A 13,627-nucleotide genomic window follows, 5' to 3' on the forward strand; every position below is an offset into this window, starting at 1 on the left:
CCCAGCAGTGCCCACCCGCTGGTGCTGCCTCCGGGCCTCAGCTGCCTCCCCACCGGGCAGGTCTGGGGACCTGCAGCCCGCCATGCCCAAACTCCCCTGTAGTGGGCTCCTGCGTGGCCTGAGCCTCCCTGACGAGTGCCGCCCCCTGCTCTGCAGCACTGGGTCCCATCAAGTGCCCAGGGGATGAGGAGTACAGGTGCACAGTGCAGGACTGGCAGGCAGCTCCACCTGCGGCCCTGGTGCGGGATCCACTAGGTGAAGCCAGCTGGGTTCCTGAGTCTTGTGGGGACTGGGAGAACTTTTATGTCTAGCTAAGGGATTGTAAACACACCAATTAGCACTCTGTGTCTAGCTCAGGGTTTGTAAATACATCAATCAACACTCTGTGTCTAGCTCAAGGTTTGTAAATACACCAATCAGTACTCTATCTAGCTAACCTAGTTGGGACTTGGAGAACTTTTATGTCTAGCTAGAGGATTGTAAATGCACCAATCAGCACTCTGTGTCTAGCTCAGGGATTATAAATGCACCAATCAGCACTCTGTAAAAACGGACCAATCAGCTCTCTGTAAAACGGATCACTCAGCTATCTGTAAAATGGACCAATCAGTTCTCTTTAAAATGGACAAATCAGCTCTCTGTAAAATGGACCAATCAGCAGGATGTGGGTGGGGCCAGATAAGGGGATAAAAGCAGGCTGCACGAGCCAGCCAGTGGCAACCTGGGTCCCCTTCCACACTGTGGAAGCTTTGTTCTTTTGCTCTTTGCAATAAGTCTTACTGCTGCTCACTCTTTGGGTCCACGCTGTCTTTATGGACTGTAACACTCACCGCGAAGTTCTGCAGCTTCACTCCTGTCAGGTAGACCATGATCCCACCAGAAGGAAGAAGCTCCCACCAGAAGGAACAAGCTCCAGACGCATCTGAAGGTCTGAAGGAACAAACTCCAGACACACCATCTTTAAGAACTGTAACACTCACCGCAAGGGTCCGCGGCTTCATTCTTGAAGTCAGCGAGACCAAGAACCCACCAATTCGGGACACAGTTTTAACATCTAGAGAACAATTAATTTATCCATTTATGCTTACACTTCCACAAGTTTCCCCATTTTTGTGTGTGTATGTGTTTTATAAGTACACTTAACATGGCTATATTTATTATTCTCATAGTGGTGAAGTGTCACAGGAATATATCCAATCTCATGAAATTGAGTATATTGAACTTCAACTTTTTTGTATATCAAATATTTTAATAAAGCTGTTAATATCCATAAAATATATCACAATAAAATAAAGATCAAGATGTGATAGTATCATTGACAGAAAAAAATTTTGGCTAAATATACTTTATGATTGTAATCCTAAACAAACTAGGAGTTGAGGAGAACGTCCACAACCTGTTAAAGGGCATCTATATAAAATGTACAGTAAATATTACTTAGTGAAAAAAAGTTTCCTCCATAACATTGGAAACAAGACAAATATTCACTTTTGCCACATCTATTAAATGTTGTCCTGGAAAATTTAGCTTTAAAAGTCATATATGAAAAGATAAAGTGTCTCTACATTGAGTAAAATTCTTTTAATTTCTGAGACATTATTTCATATATGAAAGAAATCCTGAGTAACTGTCTAAAACCTCAAATAAGTTTAGCAATGTTGCAGACTATGAGATGAAGATCCAAATATTAATTGTATTTCTGTACACTAGCTATGAACTTTCTGAAAATACAACAAAGAAAACCATACCATTCAAAATAAAAATGAATGAAAACTCCCACAAGAAAAAACTTTTTAAAAAAGTGCTAACTGGGTCACGCGTGATGGCTCACGCCTGTAATCCCAGCACTTCGGGAGGCGGAGGCGGGCAGATCATGGGGTTAGGAGTGCAAGACCATCCTGGCTAACATGGTGAAACCCCGTCTCTACTAAAATTACAAGACATTAGCTGGGTGTGGTGGTGGGCCCCTGTAGTCCCAGCTACTTGGGAGGCTGAGGCAAGAGAAAGGCGTGAACCCGGTAGGTGGAGCTTGCAGTGAGCTGAGATTGCGCCTCTGCACTCCAGCCTGGGTGACAGAGCGAACCTCCACCCAAAAAAAAAAAAAAAAAGGTGCTAACTGAACAAAAATGGTAATAAAAAGATAAAAACACATCTTTAAAAAGGTAATTTTAATGAACATTTTGTCACTGTCAAAAATATATATAAATTGCAAGTATGTAAAACTACGCTTGACATTAGTCATTAGAACCTCAGGGAGGCCGGGTGCAGTGATTCATGCGTTTAAGCCCAGCACTTTGAGAGGCACAGGTGGGTGGATCACTTGAGCCCAGGAATTTGAGATCAGCTGTGCAACATGGTGAAACCCCATCTCTACTAAAAAACACAAAAATTAGGTGAGCATGGTGGGTGGTACATCCTGTAGTCCCAGCTACTCAGGTGGCTGAAGCTGGAGGATCATTTGAGATTGGGAGGTGGAGGCAGCAGTGAGCCATAAGCATGCCATTGCACTCCAGCCTGGGTCCCCAAGTGATATCCTGTCTCAAAAACATAACCCTCAGGGAGATACCCCTTCTTATGCAGTATAATGATTTAACAACAAACAAAAGTAAGTGTTGGCAGAGACATAAACAGAACCCTCACAAACTGCTGATAAACCTGTAAAACAGCATATCCGCTTTACAAAACAATTTGGTAGTTTCTCGAAATGTTTAACATGGGTTTACCATATTGGTGCATCAGCTCCACTCTCACTTATGTGCCCCAAAGATATGAAAATGTTGGTTCACACAAAGGCTCATTGGAACATTGTTTGTTATAACCAAATATGAAAAATGGAAACACTCAAATGTCAACCAGTTAAGATAAGAAAATACAATTAAGTATATTTTATATTGGAATACTATTTGGCAATCAAAATGAAACAAATAATGCTACATGCTACAACGGATATGAACCTCAAACAAATAAACTAATAGAAACCTGAAGCAAAAGACTGATAATGTATGGTTTCAATTATACAAGACGTGTCCAGAAAGTGAATGTCTACAGATAGAATGGAGATTAATGGTTGGGTAACACTGAGATAAGAATGAGAAATAGCCTCAAATTGCATTAAGTTTTGGGGGAGTTAATGAAATCGGGCTTCTAAGAGGCACTTGAAGTCCACTGAATACATCCTGGAAGTTCAAGGTTAGTGGCTGCCACTTACTGCTTTGTCAACAGACCTGGAGCACCCACAAGAGCTCAAGTGGACAAGGCACCAGCTCTGCATCCTCCCACAGCTGGCATGAAGCAGCAGAAGGGGGCTGGGTTGGGGTGCCAAGACCCTGGAGCCCATAAGCAATGGTGGGTGAGGAATCAGATGACTTCCTACATATTAGTAGGACTGCAGCACCTGGAGTGGGACCCAGTGGGTCACACTGGGGTGGCCAGATACACCTGGGGCTGCCAAGTACACTTTCCCAAGTCAGCAGCCCTCCTATCTGCTGGTGGCAAATAGCATCTACATGCCGAGTTTGAAAGTGAACCCTCATTGTATGGTAGTAAAACAAGTAACACAGTGGCAGGGCATCTGAGTACCCCATACAAATAAAGGCGAACCACCTAGTACTTCCCCCAACCTGGCAACAGAAAATAGCAAAATAGATTCATCCTTTCAGGGATTGTACCTGATTCCTCTGAAAACACAATGCAACATTCCTCCGGCGCCATGCCCGTCATGACATGGGAGGAACAGATTTGGAGCTCTGGAGACAATTAGCTGCCTGTGGAGCTGCTCTTTCTCCCCACAAAGCCTGAGACTTCATCCACACGTGGAGATGCTGAGGCAGCCAGGCAGTACCTGCAAGAGGGAACCCGGCACAACCAGCAGCCCATTCCAGGAAGATGCACATGCATGTATGGGTCACAAGTTATGTTTTATTTTCCCTCCCCTCCAGGAGATCTTGGTATGTTGCCTCAGGCTGAGGCTCAGTGGCTACTCACAGGTACAATCATCACACGTTATAGCCTTGAACTCCTGAGCTCAAGCAATTCTCATACCTCAGCCTCTGAAGAAGCTGGAATTACAGGTACATGCAACTGTGCCTGGATCAAAAAGCATTCTTTAAAGTGCAACCAACAAGTACCATTCAGCCATATGCAAACTTCATTTATGACCTTTTTAAGTTAACACTTGGTTTAAATGAAATATTCAAACTGATATTTTTACACAGTCAGGAAAGTGCTAGGAGGAAGAAGGATGTTTGGAGCCCGAATACCTAAAATAATTCTACCAATTCTAGCCTTGTGTTATAAACAAACAGTAATTCTGGCTATAGTCAGATACTATTTCTGCAGTGAAGCACTATTATTTCAAAAATTTACCCAAAACATAAAATAAATTTTCAAGTATTAAAAATAATTGCACTCTACGAATTACTGTTATCTTATGGTATATGGGACAGGGTGTGTGATCCAAATAAGAGACTTGAGATCTCTGATGAAACACTACTGTCCGTCAAAAAAAAATTGTGAAATATTTTACTTATGTGTACAATGTGGATATCTGTGCTTCTGAAAAGTACTGCATATTACACAAATCCTTAATGCATACAACTAAAAATTCTCAAAAATTTACTTGTCACAGTAAATATAAATTTTAACTGATAAGTAATTTGAAACTTTCAGAGAAAACAGCAGGATTTTTATTTTAGTAATCTGGCAAATTATCAAATTTAGCAATTATTATCTCATTACTAATCTGTCTCATCCAAACTGATACGCAGAAAACTTTATAAGTTTTTGTTTTGTTATTGAAAACCAGCAGAAGACAAGGATGCTCTCTCATCACTCCTATTCAACATAGTATTGGAAGTCCTGGCCAAAGCATTAAGCAAGAAAAGAAATAAGGGCATCCAAGTAAGAAGAGAGGAAGTCATGTTATCCCTGTTTGCAGATGATTTGATTCTGTATCTAGAAAATCCCATAGCCTTGACTCAGAAGCTCCTTAAGGTTATAAACACCTTCAGCAAAGTCTCAAAACACAAAATCGATGTACAAAAATTACTAGCATTTCTATACACCAAAAATTATAAAGCCAAGCCAGGCACGGTGGCTCACACCTGTAATCCCAGCACTTAGGGAGGCTGAAGCAGGCAGATCACGAGATCAGGAGTTCAAGACTAGCCTGACCAACATGGTGAAACCCCGTCTCTACCAAAAATACAAAAATTAGCCAGGCATGGTGGCACGTGCATGTAATCCCAGCTACTCAGGGGGCTGAGGCAGGAGAATCGTTTGAACCCGGGAGGTGGAGGTTGCAATGAACTGAGATTGCACCACTGCACTCCAGCCTGGCCAACACAGTGAGACTCCGTCTCAAAAAAAAAAAAAAAAAAAAAAAAAAAGGCCATACTGCCCAAAGCAATTTACAGATTCAATGCTATTCCTAACAAACTAGCAATGACATTCTTCACAGAACTTTTTTAAAAAAGGACTGAATAGCCACGAAAATCCAAAGCAAACAGAACAATGCTGGAAGTATCACACTACTTGACTTCAAACTATACTATAGTATAGACTTCAAACTATACTATAGTAATCAAAGTGGCATGGTATTGATACAAAAACAGAAACATAGACAAGTGAAACAGCATAGAGAGTCCAGACACCTACAAACCATCTGATCTTTGACAAAGCTTAACAAAACATGCAATGAATAAAGAACTTCCAATTTAATAAATGGTGCTGGAAGAACTGGCTAGCCATATGCAGAAGATTGAAACTGGACTCCTTCCTTACACCATATACAAAACTCAAGATGAATCAAAGACTTAAATGTAAATTCCATAACTAAACCCTGGTATACAACCTAGGCAATACCATCCTGGATATAGAGAGAGGCAAAGATGTCATGATGAAGATGCCAAAAGCAATTGCAATGAAAGCAAAAATTGGCAAATGGGGTCTAATTAAACTAAAGAGCTTCTGTAAAGCAAAAGATACTACTGACAGAGTAAACAGACAACATACAGAATGGGAGAAAATTTCTGCAAACTATGTATCCGACAAAGGTCTAATATTCAGAATCTGTATGGAACTTAAACAAATCTACAAGAAAAAAACAACTCCATAAAAAGTGGGCAAAGGACATGAACACTTTTCAAAGAAAAAAAAAAGATATACATGCAGCCAACAATCATTTTTAAGAAGCTCAACATAACTGATCATTAGAGAAATGCAAATCAAAACCACAATGAAATATCATCTCACACCAGTTGGAATGGCTATTACTAAAAAGTCTGAAAATAACAAAACAAAACGCTTATACACTGTTGGTGGGAGTGTAAACTTGTTCAAACATTGTGGTGATTTCACAAAGACTGAAAAACAGAACTGCCATTTGACCCAGCAATCCCATTACTGGGTAAATACCCAAAGAAATATAAATCATTCTATCATAAAGACACATGCACACATATGTTCAATGCAGCACTATTTACAATAACAAAGACATGGAATCAACCTAAATGTCCATGAATAGTAGACTGGATAAAGAAAATTAGGTATCTATATGCCATGTATTACAATGCAGCCATAAAAAAAAATGAGATCATGTCCTTCACAGAAGCATGGGTGGACCTGGAGGCCATTATTATTATCTACTAATGCAGGAACAGAAAACCAAACATTGCATTTCCCTAAGTGGGAACTAAATGAGAACACATGGACACATAGAGGGGAAAAACAGAGTGGGGTGCCTGCCGGACAGCAGACAGCAAAAGGATGGAGAGAATCAGAAAAATAACTAATGTGTACTAAGCTTAATACCTCGGCAATGAAATAATCTGTACAACCAACCAACCCCCATTACACGAGTTTACCTATATAAAACCTGCACATGTACCCCTGCACTTGAAATAAAAAAAAGAAAAAATAATAAAGCTGAATTTACTTTTAAGAAGGTATATAAAATCACACTGAATATTAAAGCAACATTCATGTATGGTGCTTATTAATTCTTCAAAGATTCGATAAACAGCAAAAAGTTCTATTTTCAGATATGTGGCAGCCAGGAAAAAAATTTCTCTCATAGCAACTACTATGGCATAATAAAACTAAATGGTCTTCATAGTAATCTAAAATCTAATATAAAATGTAAAATAATCTCATATTTTGACATAATTTTAATCAGTCTTAAAATATTATACGTACACTAAAGTGCCTCCAAACTTTAAAAAAAAAGAAGCATAACTCAGTCATTCTGAATTTACATATCTGTTGCTTTCAAAGATAAAATTCAACCTAATTACATACAGTATTTAAAAGAAAATTATAGGGGGAGGTGACAGGAGGACCTGCAGCAGGCCCGCTTTGGCCTTCTCTCCGGCCTGGTTTCCCTCTGCGTGTGACTGCGCGCTCAGCCCAGCACCAAGGGGAAGTGGGACAATCGCGTGGTACTGCCAAAATTATGACATGACACCAAGGGAATTAGAATGAGATCAATATTGTCAAAAACAAAAACCTGAAACCAGTTAAATTTAACAAAGGTTATTTGAACAAGAAAATGATTCTAGAACTGGAGGAAGATGTTCTACATCCTGGACTATATGAACCCAATAGCAATGGCGAGATCAAGGGGTCCAATCCAGTCTTCAGGGCCAACAATACCAGATTACTTGAATCGACCAAGGCCTACCTGGGAAGAAGTAAAAGAGCAACTAGAAGAGGAAAAGAAAGGCTCCAAGACTTTGGCTGAATTTGAAGAAAAACATGAATGAGAACTGGAAGAAAGAACTAGAAAAACACAGGGAGAAATTGTTAGGTGGAAGTGAGAGCTCATCAAAAAAAAAAAAAAAAACAAAAACAAAAAAGAAAGAAAGAAAGAAAAAAGAAAAGAATAAATCTGGCAGGTATTCATCTTCTTCATCAAGCTCTATTTCTTCTAGCAGTTCTGATTCTGAAGACGAGGATAAGAAACAAGAAAAATAGAGAAAGAAAAAGAACCGTTCATATAAATCTTCTGAAAGCTCCATGTAATAAACTGAATCAGACAGTAAGGATAGTTTAAAAAAGAAAAAGAAGTCAAAAGATGCAACTGAGAAAGAAAAGGACATTAAAGGACTCAGCAAAAAGAGAAAGATAAATTCTTAAGATAAAACTTTATCATCCAAGTCCTTGTCAGAATCACAGTATATTGAGGAGGTACGAGCAAAAAAGAAGAAAAGCAGTGAAAAACGAGAAAAAGCAACAGAAAAAAGAAAAAGAAGCATAAGAAACACAGTAAGAAGAAGAAAAAGAAGGCTGCTAGTTCAAGTCCTGACTCACCATAACATTAAGAAAAATCAGGATTCCCTTATAAAGAAAGTGCAATGTCTGAGGAAATTTCAACTGTGAAAACTACAACATATTTACTAAAATGCACGAATTTTCTTGTTTTTAGAATTATTCCTGGACTATTCAGTAGCCACTCAGATGCCACTGTGTGAAAGGGCCATAAATGTTGCCTGCTGCTTGAACATCTATTTTTTCCTCTTTCAGTGCTTCATAACTCTGGGAGATAATACTCCGCAGTCAGACTACTGGTTAAGATATTTGGTAATAAAATTAATACTTTTAACTAGAAGTGTCTAAGGATAAACCAACAGAAAGTGAATCTGGATACATCTTTAAGATGTAATCAGAAATGACCAGATGACTCTAGTTAAAATTTTTGAAGGAGGGATTACATTAATATTTCAAAACCGTTACTCTGTAGAGAAGTGTATTTTAATTTTTCCCCTCATATACTTTTATTTACCTGGGGAAGGAGCTTTTAGGGTTGCAGGGCTGGTTTGCTATCTCTTTAGCTAGCAGAATAGTGTGCCTTTGATCCTCACACATCCTGCCTGTATTATGGACACGGTAGCCATGCTTCACTGGGAGGTCAGAGCTGGGTACCAGCAGTCTTGCCCTTTACTGAGCTTAGTGTCATCCTTGGATGCTGTCATATGCTGCTTTGAGTGAACCATTTGCAGCATGAGAAAGCCGCAAAAGCTCTGGGATTTACCTCTTCAATAATAAAGAATATTTTTTAGCATTAGAGTGTGTTATGTCATTTGAATTAATTTTGATTACACTTCGGCTTGGGAGAGGAATTATTTTAAATAGACACTGGTACTTTTTGAACTTGATAGCTGAAGATTCTAAAATGCATGTTTTATAGTTGGGAACAGGCCCCCAAAATCTGGCCATAAACTGGCCCCAAAACTGGCCAAAAACAAAATCTCTGCAGCACTGTGATATGTTCGTGATGGCTATGACGCCCACACTGGAAGGTTGTGGGTTTATCGGAATGAGGGCAAGGAACACGGGGCCCACCCAGGGCAGAACTGGTTAAAGGTATTCTTAAACCAAAAACAGCATGAGGATCTGTGCTTTAAGGACATGCTCCTGCTGCTAACAAGCCAAACCCATCTATTTCAGCCCATCCCTTTGTTTCCTATAAGGAATACTTCTAGTTAATCTATAATCTATAGAAACAATGCTTATCACTAGCTTGCTGTCAATAAATACGTGGGTAAATCTCTGTTTGAGGCTCTAAGCTCTGAAGGCTGTGAGACCCCCTGATTTCCCACTCCACACTTCTATATTACTGTGTGTGTGTCTTTAATTCCTCTAGCATCACGGGGTTAGGGTCTCCCCGACTAAGCTGGTCTCGGCAGTTTTAAGCAGTCAGGAAAATGTTGTGTAACCAGTGATAGTTTTTTTTTTTTTTTTTGTATGGATTTTGTTTAGGCTGCAATGTTTAGCTTTTGTTAACTCCTCACTCTTGCTGTCATTGCCATGTTTAATGGCCTACTTGCCAAGATATTTAGCATGTAAAAAGCAGGATTTTGATCAAAAAAAAAAAAAAAAGCTTCATATTGAAGCTGAGACTTACCATAAACAAGTTGAGTGGCAAGCTTGGTATGTTGTGTCTTATTGCCAGAATCTTAGTCAATGTAATGTTTTAAAAGTTTGCTGTCTTTGTATATTAGTAACAAATTATGATAAGTTAAATTTAAGAGTTAACTTATCTAACTTAAGCTCTTCCTGTGTCATATTTTACTAAGATTTTGTGACTCATATCTACTGCTGAATTGTTTACTAGGAATGTTAAAAGAAACTGATAATTCATTTTCATTTTACATTTTTAAATAATCAGGTAACATGAAATATAACTTGATGTACAATTCTGCCTGTTACAAAGGGTGTGCTAATTATAGTGGTATATGCACAGAACATGTTGGCATAACAACGGGCTGAATAAATAGCTATTTTACTTAAAAATAAAAATAAAAAAAGAAAATTATAAAATAAGGAATACCAAACACAACTAAAGTCCAAATTCAACAGCATATAATAAAGGTTTTTTTTCCAAAATCTAGTTTTCTCTTGAATTCCAGAAATTAATATTCTTTTGAAAACATCTACTGTATTTAGTCATAATTAACTAAGATATGACTGAAATTAAAGAATAAAATTCTCCTACCACTTCATTGAGAAAATCCTGCCTCATCCTATCCACTCACCAAAGTCTTGAGCTCTCACTGTCAATGAAGCTGAGACATAGACACTCACCCAGCAGAGTCTTGGAAGTGAGTCTGTGCATGTGAGATAAGCTACCTAAAATGTAATTATAAGGAAAGGATGCCATCAGTTCACCTCCTTTCAGGCCTATAAGTGTCATGTCACCTATAGAGGAAGGATAGTCCTAGTCCTAGGAGTGGGCCTAGCTGGGTTGCAACTTGTTCCATATGTGAGTTCATTTTTCTGCCACCTTGTCCTGTGTGGTTTGTATGGTGTCAGTCCTTGACAATAAAACAGATGTCTTTTAGTAGCTCAACCTTCAAAACCGTAAAACACCATGCCAGATTTGTTTGGCAAGGATGTGCTCTCTCATCACTCCTGTTCAACATAGTATTGGAAGTCTGGGCCAGGGCAATCAGGCAAGAGGAAGAAATAAAGGGTATTCAAATAGGAAGAGAGGAAGTCAAATTGTCTTTGCAGATGACATGATCCTATATTGAGAAAACCCCATTGTCTCAGCCCAAAAGGTTCTTAAGCTGATAAGCAACTTCAGCAAAGTCTCAGGATATAAAATCAATATGCAAAAATTGCTAGGATTCCTATACATTAACAACATGCAAGCCAAGAGTCAAATCATGAATGAACTACTATTCACAATCACTACAAAGAGAATAAAACACTTAGGAATACAGCTAACAAGAGAAGTGAGGGACCTCTTCAAGGAGAACTATAAACAACTGCTCAGAGAAATCAGAGAAGACACAAACAAATGGAGAAACATTCCATGCTCATGGATAGGAAGAATCAGTATTGAGAAAATGGCCATACTGCCCAAAGTAATTTATAAAAGAATTCAATGCTATTCCCACTAAATTACCACTGACATTCTTCACGGAATTAGAAAAAACTACTTTAAAATACACATGGAACAAAAAAAAAGAGCCCAAACAGCCAATGTAATCCTAAGCAAAAAGAACAAACCTGGAGGCATCATACTACCTGATTTCAAACTGTACTACAAGGCTACAGTAATCAAAACAGCATGGTACTGGCACAGAAAGAGACACATAGAGCAATGGCACAGAATAGAGAACACAGAAATAAGACTGCACACCTACAGCTAAGAGAGGAGAGCACCCTCATATTGTCTTATGCCCAATTTCTGCCTCCAAAGAAAGAAGAAGTAAAAACTAAAAGGCAGAAATGAAATATCCACAAGCAGATAGCCCGGCGCCACCCTCTGGGCCTGGTAGTTAAAGATCGACCCCTGACCTAACCAGTTATGTTATCTATAGAATCCAGACATTGTATGGAAGAGCATTGTAAAAATCCCTGTCCTGTTCTGTTTTGTTCTGATTACCAGTGTGTGCAGCCCCTAGTCACGTACCCCCTGCTTGCTCAATCGATCACGACCCTCTCATGTGGATCCCCTTATAGTTGTAAGCCCTTAAAGGGGACAGGAATTGCTCACTTGGGGAGCTCGGCTCTTGAGACAGGAGTCTTGCCGATGCTCCTGGTCGAATAAACCTCTTCCTTCTTTAACTTGGTGTCTGAGTTTTGTCTGCGGCTCATCCTGCTACATTTCTTGGTTCCCTGACCGGGAAGTGAGGTGACTGACAGATGGTTGCAGCAGCTCCTTAGGCAGCTTAAGTCTGCCCTGTGGAACATCCCTGTGGGGGACTCCAACCAGCCTGAGCAACGTGGATCCTGAGAGCACTCCCAGGTAGGCATTTGTCCCAGTGGGACGCCTTGCCAGAGCAGTGTGTGGCAGGCCCCCATGGAGGATCAATGCAGTGGCTGAACACCAGGAAAGAACCGGTACTTGGAGTCTGGACATCTGAAACTTGGTAAGACTAGTCTTGAGAACTTGCCCACTCCATTTGAGTGGAAGTGTGGCCTGATCACCCACAGCATGCCTTTATTGGCACTTTGGTTTGGTTTTGGTTTTGGTTTTGACTTGGTTTGAATTGCCTGACAGGACCAGTTTTAGGAACTTGCCTACTCCATTTGAGTGGAAGTGGCCTGATCACCCACAGTGTGCCTGTACCGGCACTTTGGTTTTTGTTTTTGACTTGACTTGGATTGCTTGATAGTTTGGTTTTGGTTTGGACCTGGCTTAGATTTCTTGATATTCTGATTTTGGTTTTGATTCTGGTTTGGCATAAACTGTAAAAGTGTGTGTGTGCCCTTTTTACCTGTTCTTTGTTTTGTGGTGTGTGTGTGGTGTGACGTGGTGTTTTGTCTCAAAGAAGCATGGGTCAGGCACAAATAAGTCAACTGTACTAGGAACTATGTAGAAAAATTTCAAGAGGATTTAAAGGAGACCATGGAGTACTATGACACCAGGAAAATGTAAAACTGTGTGTAAAACTGTGTGTAATGGGCCAGCATTAGAGGTGGATTGGCCATCAGAAGGAAGCCTGGACAGGTCCCATGTTTCAAAGGTATGGCACAAGGTAACCTGTAAAGCCAGGGCACCCAGACCAGTTCCCATACATAGACGCTTGGTTACACTGGCTTGTTTTAGATCTCTCCATGCTGGTTGAGAGAACTGCAGCATAAGCAAGGCAGAGAGAGAGAGAGAGAGAGACAGAGAAGAGAGAGAGGAAGAGACAGAGGCAAAAGGAAAGTCAAAGAGAGAGAAACAAAGTCAAAGAGAGAAAGAGAGAGAGAGATATACAAGTAAAGAAAAAAAAAAAAAACAACAGTGTACCCTATTCCTTTTTAAAAGCCAAGGTAAATTTCCATAACCCTATAACACTCCAATACCACTTCATTGTCAGTGTAAACAAGGGCATATCCCAAAAGCACTGAGGCCTTCCTATCAAAAATCCTTAACCCAGTAACCTGCGGATGGCCCAAAAGCATTCAATCTGTAGCGGCAACTGATTCGCTAACAGAAAAAGGTAAAAAATTACTTTTAGAGGCAACCTCATTGTGAGCACACCTCACCAGTTCAGAAATACCCTAAGGAAAAAAAGGGGCGGGGCAGAATTTATGTAAAAAGAGTATTATAGCCAGGCGTGGTGGCTCACTGTAATCCCAGCACTTTGGGAGGCCGAGGCGGGCAGATCACAAGGTCAGGAGATTGAGACCA

At 39.9% G+C, this 13,627-nt stretch overlaps 1 protein-coding gene and 1 pseudogene across 1 annotated transcript in view; one reads left to right on the plus strand and one right to left on the minus strand.

The window, feature by feature from the left end:
• The window catches only part of ZNF678 (zinc finger protein 678), a 103,587-nt gene that overhangs the window by 45,705 nt on the left and 44,255 nt on the right, over positions 1-13,627 (minus strand). The window lies entirely within an intron of this gene.
• Positions 7,590-8,738, plus strand: LOC105528820 (annotated as a pseudogene).

This window comes from Mandrillus leucophaeus, unplaced genomic scaffold (genome assembly GCF_000951045.1).
Source record: "Mandrillus leucophaeus isolate KB7577 unplaced genomic scaffold, Mleu.le_1.0 Scaffold734, whole genome shotgun sequence".
NCBI lineage: Eukaryota > Metazoa > Chordata > Mammalia > Primates > Cercopithecidae > Mandrillus > Mandrillus leucophaeus.